The sequence below is a fragment of the Piliocolobus tephrosceles genome, chromosome 10 (genome assembly GCF_002776525.5).
Source record: "Piliocolobus tephrosceles isolate RC106 chromosome 10, ASM277652v3, whole genome shotgun sequence".
NCBI lineage: Eukaryota > Metazoa > Chordata > Mammalia > Primates > Cercopithecidae > Piliocolobus > Piliocolobus tephrosceles.
The window spans coordinates 12,262,991-12,274,170 of NC_045443.1; the positions used below are offsets into that span (position 1 = coordinate 12,262,991).

Here is an 11,180-nt window from a genome sequence, read left to right on the forward strand (position 1 = left end):
CACTGACCCTAAATATTAGCTAATCATTAAGCCCCAGTTGGTACTCAGCCCTTCCGCTGTACAAGACCATATAAGGGAACAAAGTAACAAATAAAATTCCTTCTCACACAATGGCTTTCCACATTTCCTTCAAAAGCTCTACAAATTGAGAAGGGGGATTTGAAAAGTTCAGAAGTACTACTTAAATTTTACTAAGCAGTAAATTTTACTAAGTAAAAATACACACATCTGTGAGAATAAAAGTAGATTTTCAAATTTCCTCTATAACCTTTCAAGCTTTTGGCACCCAGTTTTATATATTTATAGCGATAACCCTCTATATATATAAAGATTCCATTCTTGCAGGGGAAACATTCCAAGACCCCCCAGTGGATGCCTGAAACTGCAGATAGTACCAAACCCTATATATACTATGTTTTTTCCTATGTATACATACTTATGGCAAAAGTGTGGTCCATGAACCAATCAAGCTCCATCCTAGATCTACTAAATCAGAATCTGCACTGTAATGAGAGAAGAAAATCAAAATATTATCTTTCCTTACATTAGTCTTTGTAACATCAGAAAATACATAGTAACTGTATAGTAACAAAAGTTACATATACAATCCTAAAAACAACACTAACGAATATTTCTAGGATAAGTATATAAAGCATTTAGCAAATCACTCCTAAATCAATTCAGAAAAACCACCAATTAAATCTCAATCATATTTTACTCTATTCTCTGAAGCCAAAATTATAGATGACACAGTCCAACACCAAAATAAAGTATTTTAAATCATCCTCCCAGACTATGTGGTAACCTCCACACAGACCATTAGTTAAGAATAATAACAATTATAAAGATGCTCCAAGGATTTTAAGAAACACCTCCCTAATTATTTCACTCAAGTTCTTCATTTCATCAGGAAAAAAAAGAGGACCTAAGACCTGAATTTCCCCAAACCATTTAGATGCATGTGATGGTCATTTATCTGAGCCTCCCAGAATGACTGGGAAATGAACATCCTACAAGTCTTGCCACAAACCAAGTATTTAACAGAAAATTAGGTACAGGTATTAGCTACACTGAAACCCTATTGCTGTGTTTCCCCTTGGGAATGATGGCTAAGGTAGAGCCATGTCACACATATTTAAACAATAATTTATATAAATTACAAATACTGTAAAATACAACCACTACTGTATGATGAAGGAATCTGCACTTGTTTATATCAATACAATCTTTCATCTTGAGGGTCATTCAACAATATGACTGGTAATACATAGGTATGGGCCTAGGACCCTCTCCCAGTCTGTAAGATCTGACAAATCCTACAGTACTTTTTAAATCAAATGCTAAAAATATTAATTATAGTTTTCTACTACTCCTATCTTAATTTTTAACGTGTATAAATTCCAAAGCTGAGATTATTTTTCAGTTTTAGGGTTAATCAACTAATCTTATTTAAAGTATACACTGTATATATTAAGCTAAAGATGGACTAAACACTGATGTCTCCAATTCTAATCCTTTACCACATGGATCATTCTAGCCTCCTTCTCCTTGCTTGTAACTTTCCATTCCAACAGTGAGAAATCTGACTCCCACAATCCACTATCCACTTTACTTAACTGTTTAGTATACATTACCAGAGGTATCAGAATTGTTAACTATACCTTTATATGAAGCAATATTATCAACTAATGTACACTACAAGTACAGAATATGTGCAGTGCTTTTTGCCTTTAGTATTACAGGCACTACGCATTTCCAAAATAAATTAGATCAACAGTTTTTCCCCATCACCCACTTCAAGGAGGTTGTTTCATACATCTCTAATACAACTAGATTCTTCTGTCTCAATCTGCATTCCATCCTGGAATCCCCTAGCCTCCTAAAAATATGGTATTTTAAAATTTGTATTCATTAAGGTCTACGCTTTCTGCTATAAAGTGCTATGGGTTTTGACAACTGTGTAGTATGCTTTTTTTTTTATGTTTCTCATCTTCTACATATATAACATCTTACATGCTTGCAGGCTTATCTCCATGCACATATCACCTTTTTTTTTCCCTCCACAATCTCTAGGAGACTCATTTCAGAAAACTTCACTTTCAGATTACTAACAGTTGTCTGCTCATGATTAGGCTTCAAAAGAAAAATGTTAAGAGTTATTTATATAAAAAACAGATTTCATATCCTTATTTTACAACCAAGTTCTCTATCACTTATGTGTCTATCAAAAATAAATTAATGAAAGCCTGAAAACAGTTATGAATTCATTATACTGCTTTCACATCCACTTCAAACCTCCTATATATAAACTGATATGATATGGGTTCACTTACCCAGCTCAGTCTCACTACAAGGATTTTTAAACTAAATCAGTCCAGTCCACTGAACAGTATCAGCTTACTATAGGTACATTGTCTTTCATAATAAATAACAGTATCAGTAGTGCAACACCAACACACAGGGAACTAGACTAAGACCAAGGATATAAATAAGGTAAGAACATATTTATTCCCTGGATGCCTGCCTGAATCCAAAATAAAACCTCTGAATGGCAGGGGGGCGGTGGCTCACACCTGTAATCCCAGCACTTTAGGAGGCCCAGGCAGGTGGATCACCTGAGGTCGGGAGTTGTAGACCAGCCTGACCAACATAGTGAAACCCCCATCTCTACTAAAAATACAAAAATTAGCCAGTTGTGGTGGCAGGCACGTGTAATCCCAGCTACTTGGGAGGCTGAGGCAGGCGATTCACTTGAACCCAGAGGGTGGAGGATGGGAGGATGCAGTGAGCCAAAATCACACCACTGCACTCCAGCCTGGGCAACAAAGCAAGACTCCATCTGGTGGGGGGACGGGGGGGGGGGGGGGGGGGGGGGGTGGGAAGAAGCTTGAAAATCGTTACTCTATCATAATGTGAGTAATACTCTATCCTAATAGTGAGTAAAAAGCTGAACGACAACAACAAAGATCAACAACTCTTCTTAGATCCATCAGAGAGGTAAGATCACAGGGCAAACCACTCCCCCACAATTGGACAGACAGACAAGGTGATACAAAGGATCATAATTTATCAAAGCAGAAATCCATGGACAAAAACCTCTCTATAGAAGCCAGCACCCGAGTAGGAAAACCTAAATTGCAACTGATGACTTGCTGGAGGCTTAGTATGGACAAATCTGAAAGTTAAAAACCCTAGGGACACTTTTTTCAGTTTTACCTCTAGGAGCCCCAACGGGTTCTCATGGTAAGATCCGAGCCAGTGCGGTGGCTCACTCCTGTAATCCCAGCACTTTGAGAGGCCGAGGCAGGTGGATCACTTGAGGTCAGGAGTTTGAGACCAGCCAGTCCAACATAGTGAAACCCTGTCTCTATTAAAAATACAAAAATTAGCTGGGCATGGTGGAGGACACCTGTAATCCCAGCTACTCAGGAGGCAGAAGCAGGAGAATCACTTGAACCCGGGAGGCGGAGGTTGCACTGATCCAAGATCATACCATTGCACTACAGCCTAGGTGACAGAGCGAGACTGTGTCTCAAAAAAAAAAAAAGAGAGAGAGAGAGAGAGAGATCCAAGAAAAATACCCACTGCTGCCTGTGCAAGGAGAATTCTTGTAAAGCTATAGTTCTGGTAAGGTCTGCCCTCAAGAAAATCCATCTTACTATAGCCTAACCAACCTGGGGGAAGGAAAATATCCAGCTCCACCTCCCTCTTTCTGTCTACACAGAAGAAGAGAAATACTTAACTCTAGCCTCCTCTAACCATTCTGTCCCACCTAAGGGGATGAAAAGAACTGAGAAGCACTTGTGAAGCTCACAGCCCAGGGTGCAACGGCTCACTAAACAACTGAGATATAGTCATTGAACTACAGCTTACCATCACATTACAAAAGGCCTATACATCACAATTCCTTTTATCTGATATATATCTGGCTTTCAACAAAAAATTACAAGGCATACTAAAAGACAAAAAAGCAGTTTGAAGAGACAGAGCAAGTATCATAACCAGATTCAAATATGGCAAGAATATTGCAATAAACAGACAAGAATTTAAAACAACTATGATTAATACACTAAGGATGCTAATGGGAAAAAACAGACAACATGGAAGAATAGACTGATAATGTAAGCTAGGGGAAAAATCAAAGAGAAATGCTGGAGATCAAAAACACTATAACATAAATGAAGAATGCCTTTGATGGGTTCATTAGTATATTGTACATGGCTGAGGAATCTGAGTTTGAGAATGTCAATAGAAACTTTCATAGCTGAAAAGCAAATTTTTTAAAAAGACTGAAAAAAAGGGAACAGAATATCTAAGAATTGCGTTCAATTCAGCAGCACACATACTAACACTGGAACAATTCAGAGAAGATCAGCATGGCTCCTGCGCAAGGATGACATGCAAATTCGTGAAGCGTTCGTATTTTTATATTTTTCTAAAAACAATAAGAACTGTGGGACAACTATTATACAAAAGGTATAACATACATGTAATGAGAATACAGAAAAAGAGAAAATATTTGAAGCAGTAATGACAGAATTCCACATAAACTAATGTCAGACAGCAAACCACAGATCCAGTCAGCTCAGAGAACAAGCAGGAAAAGGCAAAACAAAACAAACCACCACCTACACCTTGGCATATCATATTCAAACTGCAGAAAATGAAAAAAACACTAAATCTTAAGAAAAAACACCTTACTAGTAGAAGAGCAGGATTACATCCAACTTATCCTCATAAACCATATAAGCATATAGAGAATAGAGTGAAATATTTTAAAATTCAAGAGAAAGGGAAAAAAAAAAAAACTACTAACCTGCAATTCTCCACCCTGCAAAATTATCCTTAAAAAGTGAAGCAGAACTAAAGACTTTCTCAAGAGCACCAAAAATTGAGGGATTTGTTACCAGTAGACCTGCCTTTTAAGAAATGTTAAAAGTAGTTCTTCAGAAGGAAGAAAAATAATATAGGTCAAAAATAGATCTACAAAAAGAAAGGAACAGCATTAGAGAAGGAATAGGTGAAGTTAAAATAAAAACTTCTTTTTTTTTTTGAGACGGAGTCTTGTTCTGTCGCCCAGGCTGGAGTGCAGTGGTGCGATCTCGCCTCACTGCAACCTCTACCTCCTGGGTTCACGCATTCTCCTGCCTCAGTCTCCCAAGAAGCTGGGATTACAGGCACGCGCCACCACGCCCAGCTAATTTTTTGTATTTTTAGTAGAGATGGGGTTTCACCATGTTGGCCAGGCTGGTCTCGAACTCCTGACCTCAGGTGATCCACCCACCTTGGCCTCCCAAAATGTTGGGATTACAGGTGTGAGTCACCTCACCCGGACTTATTCTTAGTAGAGCTAACAGGTAACAGTTTGTTCAAAATAGTAACAGCAACAATGCAATCAATGATTTTAGCTTACATATAAGTGAAATGAATGATGGCAATAATACAGGGAGAAATTAGGAGTATTTTGTTCCAGCCAATTTTGTTGTAAGCCCAAAACTGTTCTAAAAAATGGTCTTTTATTTAAAAACAAACAAAAAAACAAACAAAAAAAAAGGCAAGAAGGGAGAGTCCTTTCTGCTTCAGTTTGCGGTTCTGTAAGCTTGGCACTCATTTTTAGTATTCAGTGGTCAGTAAGACTGGTACCAAATCCTCATTTGGCACACTTCCCCAAGAGTAGCCAAATTAAGTATCCAAGGTAAGGATTAAGAAAGAGAGCCTGGCCAGGCGCAATCACCTGAGGTCAGGAGTTCAGGACCAGCCTGGTCAACATGGTGAAACCCCCGTCTCTACTAAAAATACAAAAATTAGCTGGGTGTGGTGATGCATGCCTGTAGTCCCAGCTACTGGGGAGGCTGGAGACACAAGAATCGCTTGAACCTGGGAGGCAGAGGTTGCAGTGAGCCAAGATCATGCCACTGTACAACAGCCTAGGTGACAGAGCAAGGCTCTATCAAGGAAGAGAAGAGAGAAGAGACCTAACAGGAAGAGATAAATGCTATGCCTAAAAGGTAACAAGTAGGTGTCTTCAGTTTATGCAGTGACCCAGCAGCAGAGTGAGTCTTTAGTCTCAGGATCTGCTTTATGAGACTGTGCCCTTCTCTAGGGCAGGGGTCCTCAAGCCGCAGGCTGTGGACCAGTAGCAGTCAGTGGCCTGCTAGGAATAGGCCGCACAGCAGGTGGTGAGCAGCAGGCAAGCGAGCATTACTGCCTGAGCTCTGCCTCCTGTCAGATCAGTGGTAGCATTAGAGTCTCAGGAGTGCGAACCTTATTGTCAACTGCGCATGCAACGGATCTAGGTTGCACACCTCCATTTGTGAATCTAATGCCTGATCTGAGGTGGCACAGTTTCATCCGGAAACCGTCCCACCCAGCCCGCTACTGCCCAGTTCCTGTGGAAAAACGGTCTTCCACAAAACTGGTCCCTGGTGCCAAAAAGTTTGGGCACCACTGCTCTAGGGAAAGCAGACAAATGGTAACAGACCCCAGCGAGCCAGGAAAGAGGCATTCATTGCATTCAAGGATGCAGCACTGAAGCCGACCCAAGAAGAGCGGCAGCTACTGAGGCCTGCTCAGAGCACACGATGCAGGGATGTGATGCAGGAAAAGTCCTGAGGGAAAAAAACATTCTCAAGACCTGCTAGGATATGACACAAACATTTTCTATTAAAATGAAGAACATCGGCCCGGCAGTGGTTCACGCTGTAATCCCAGCACTGTGGGAGGCCGAGGCAGGCGTATCACCTGAGGTCGGGAGTTCGAGACCAGCCTGACCAACATGGAGAATCCCCGTCTCTACTAAAAACACAAAATTAGCCCGGCGTGGTGGTGCATGCCTATAATCCCAGCTACTTGGGAGGCTGAGGCAGGAGAATCGCTTGAACCCGCGAGGCGGAGGTTGCTGTGAGCCGAGATTGTGCCATTGCACTCCATCCTAAGCAACAGAAGTGAAACTCCATCTCAAAAAAAAGAATATCTCACACTGAGACTTGAAAATCTCTCGCTTAACTCAGCCATTTAAAAATTAAACTGTGAGGTACACGCCTTGACTACTTCATTTTATTTTAGACTCTTTCAAAAAATAAAAATTGGTGTGCACATATTAAGGAGCAGTTTTGGTTTTGTTTTTTTATTTAATCAACCTTAGAATCTACCTTAGAAACCTGTACATACATAAAAGCACTTAACAATGAAGTTGCTTAATTCAACTAGTTGTGTAATATATTCTGCAGGGGCTTTTATCAGCAACATATTTTAAAGTCAATTTTAGTATGCTTTGGGAAACAGAAAGCATGTGATAAATATCTCCCTTGGCTTCTCAAAAGCTAGGCTACAGGCTTATATAGAAGAAATCTCACTTCAGCAATAATCTTTATTAACTCTGGTTATGTAATCTATTTGGCCTCTAATTTATTTTGGCCTCAATTAGCTTTATTTTGGCTTTGAATTAAGAGAAAATGAACATATGTACTTGATACTGAATAATTAAATAAATACATGTGGTCACAGCTCCACTTTGCAATAGTATACACATCTGCTATTCATCCAAAAATCATGAAAACCAGGACCAGGCTGTTAAATGCTGTTCATTAGTGTCCATATAAATGTAATTTTATTGCTGTGTCTGGTCTGATACTCATTTGCAATGCTTTCTGGAAAATAATTTTTAAATGGAGTGAAAGGTAGAAGATGGGCTTCATTTTAACTGGGAGAGAAGTAAAGCAAGTAAATATATATTAGGTTTTCAAGATGTCACAATTTCTTATGCCAGGAAAATAAAAATATCTCAAACTGATAATAAGATTAGACACACAAGTCATTTAATACAAATTTACTTTATACATTTTTATTACAATCCAAAGCATTTAATTTATTTGATTAGGTAAGGATAAAACAACAAATCTTCCAAAATATTCACACGCCCTAATTTGGAATGTATACTCAATCTGAATCCAGTTTCCCATTATGAAAATGTTCAGAAAAGTTCAGTTTCAATAAATCTAGACTAAAGGGATAAAATTTCACCTTTTACAAGATGTAATTACATAAAAAGGTGACTAATTAAGACATTGAGACTTGAGCTATAAAAACTAAGTGACCCAGATCTATACTAGGTCATAAATCATGTCATGATCCTTTAAGTTACTTATATAATCCTACCCATAATTAAAGTAAGTCTTTAATATACATATGAATAATTCTGAACTATCATGCACATGGTACATGAAATAATAGACAATATTTTAAAACATGTAAGTTAGAGTTTCTATTCCGGTAATTTGGTAAAAAGACAACCAGAAAATACTTCTTTTACAAAACAAATAGAACTAATTGTGAATCTTTTTATCTGATTTGTACATATACACAAAATAAAATATACAAACACCTCTTTAAATGTAGAACTTATCAAGAAAGTAGGGGAAATCTCCTGAGACCAAAAATGAACAGGAAAGTAAAAAGCAGTGCATGGTCGGGCACAGTGGCTCACGCCTGTAATCCCAGCACTTTGGGAAGCCAAGGTGGACAGATCTTCAGGAGTTCGAGACCAGCCTGGCCAATATGGTGAAACCCCATCTCTACTAAAAATACAAAAATTAGTCAGGTGTGGTGGCAGGTGCCTGGAGTCCCAGCTACTTGGGAGGCGAAGGCAGGAGAATGGCTTGAACCCGGGTGGCAGAGATTGCAGTGAGCTGAGATTGTGCCACTGCACTCCAGCCTGGATGACAGAGCAAGACTCCATCTCAAAAAAAAAGCAGTACATGTTTGATCTGATGCTATGATGACCCTGGATTTTCTGATCTCAGAAACTGAGGAACTTCTGTTACAATGGCAAACCAGGGAAGATTCTGGCACACAAGACACAGCGTTAGAAATAAGATTCCTGCACAAAGCATGGACTCTCAACGATGAGGTAGAAAGATCTGCCCACTGACAGAGGGAGACAAGGAAGCCTTTTTTGTCTTGCCCTAGGCCCTGAAAAGGTGGGAAAGATCACCAAAGATTTCATAATCATAGACCGCCCCTAGGTAGGTTTAGAGTTTGATTTATTCTATCCACATAGTACAGAAACTCCCAACTTCAAAAATTAAATATAAAAAATATTTCTGCTTGAATAGGGCAATGATAACATTTGATAACTCATTTACCAAAACTCAAACTAAGCCGGGCACAGTGGTTCATGCCTGTAGTCCCGGAAGTTTTTAGATCAGCCCAGGAAACAGTTTTTTTGTTTTTGTTTTTTTGTTTAAACAACAACAACAACAACAAAAAAAAAAAACTCAGGCTGAGCAGCGCAGTGGCTCGTGCCTGTAATCCCAACAGTTTGAGAGGCTGAGGTGGGCAGATCACTTGAGCCCAGGAATTCAAGTCTATCCTGGGCAACAAAGCGAAACCCCATCTCTAAAAAAGATACAAAAATCAGCCAGATGTGGTGGCACATACCTGTAGTCCTAGCTGCTCAGGAGGCTGAGATGGGAGGATTGTTTGAGCTGGGAGGCAAAGGTTGCAGTGAGCTGAGACCACGCCACTGACCAACTGAGAGACTCTGCCTCAAAACAAACAAACAACAAACAAAAAAAAACCCTCAAACTTCACACTTGAGATCTGTGCAATTTACTGTATATAAATTATACTTCAAAAAGTTAAGTGGTCATCTGGGCATGGTGGCTCACGACTGTAATCCCAGCACTTTAGGAGACCGAGGTGGGCGGATCACGAGGTCAGGAGATCAAGACCATCCTGGCTAACACGGTGAAACCCTGTATCTACTAAAAAATACAAAAAATTAGCCGGCATGGTGGTGGGCACCTGAAGTCCCAGCTTATCGGGAGGCTGAGGCAGAAGAATGGCATGAACCCAGGAGGCAGAGCTTGCAGTGAGCCGAGATCACGCCACTGCACTCCAGCCTGGGTGACAGAGTGAGACTCTGTCTCAATAAAAAAAATAAAAAAAGTTAAGTGGTCACTGGAAACACCTCCAGTGAACTTGGCAAAAGCAACCCAAAATCTCTCTGGAAGAATATGCTCCCAAGTCACTCAGAATTCTCAAGGATAGCCTCTCTGAAGATCAGCTCACAATCTAAAACTATATAAAACACTCAAGGAAACATTTAACCTTAAGCAAGAATCCAGCAGGTATAAATTAAAAAAAAAAAAAAAAAGTGGATTTTTAAGAACTTCAGAAAACTGAACAACCTGAGATTATAAATATTTAAATTATTAAAACACATAAAAGATGGAATAAAATACATGACACAAGAAAAGATATTATCAAACAATAATAGATACCCTAATAAGAAAACACAAGAAAGCAATCCTCAGTGCATGCTAAAATAATCAATAGATGAGTGGTTAATAAGGAACTAGGTATTTGGCAAAATACAAAAGGATCATCCCACAAATAAGGACACAACAGGAAAGGGCTCAACTTACAAATAAAGATAGCAACTTTCAGGCATTAGAGTCAAAAACCAAATATTACAACAAAAGATGCACCGAACATCCCCACTGCCAGAAAATTTGACCATCTGAACCCACTGAATAATCTTAGCATCACTACAATATAGGACAACTTCTGATGTGACAAAGTACTCAGTACTACCTATGAGGCATTCATGCCAAAATGTTAACTCTGTCTCTAATCAAGTCTTCAAATCTAATTTCATTTTCCAAGTAACACAGGAGGATAAAAATAAATCAAATACCACAATAATTTGTTAGAAAATAAAAAATTGGCCGGGCGCAGTGGCTCACGCCTGTAATCCCAACACTTCAGGAGGCCGAGGTGGGTGGATCATGAGGTCAGGAGATGGAGACCATTCTGGCTAACACGGTGAAACCCCGTCTCTACTAAAAACACAAAAAATTAGCCGGGCGTGGTGGCGGGCACCTGTGGTCCCAGCTACTCAAAAGGCTAAGGCAGGAGAATGGCGGGAACCCGGGAGGCAGAGGTTGCAGTGAGCCGAGATCGCGCCATTGCACTCCAGTCTGGGCAACAGAGCCAGACGCCATCTCAAAAAAAGGAAAGGGAAGGGAAGAAGGGAAGGGAAGGGGAAGAAGGGAGGGAGGGAGGGAGGGAGGGAGGGAGGAAGGAAGGAAGGAAGGGGAGGGGAGGGGAGGGGAGGGGAGGGAGGGAAGGAAGGAAGGAAGGGAGAGAAGAAAGAAAGAAAGAAAGAAAGAAAGGAA

At 39.9% G+C, this 11,180-nt stretch overlaps 1 protein-coding gene and 1 non-coding gene across 3 annotated transcripts in view; one reads left to right on the forward strand and one right to left on the reverse strand.

Annotated features, from left to right (window-relative positions):
- LRP6 (LDL receptor related protein 6) overlaps positions 1–11,180 on the reverse strand; it is a 149,616-nt gene that overhangs the window by 104,877 nt on the left and 33,559 nt on the right. The window lies entirely within an intron of this gene.
- On the forward strand, positions 4,322–4,428 carry LOC111552154. Its single transcript, XR_002734567.1, has one exon. It is a non-coding gene; the product is annotated as a U6 spliceosomal RNA (small nuclear RNA).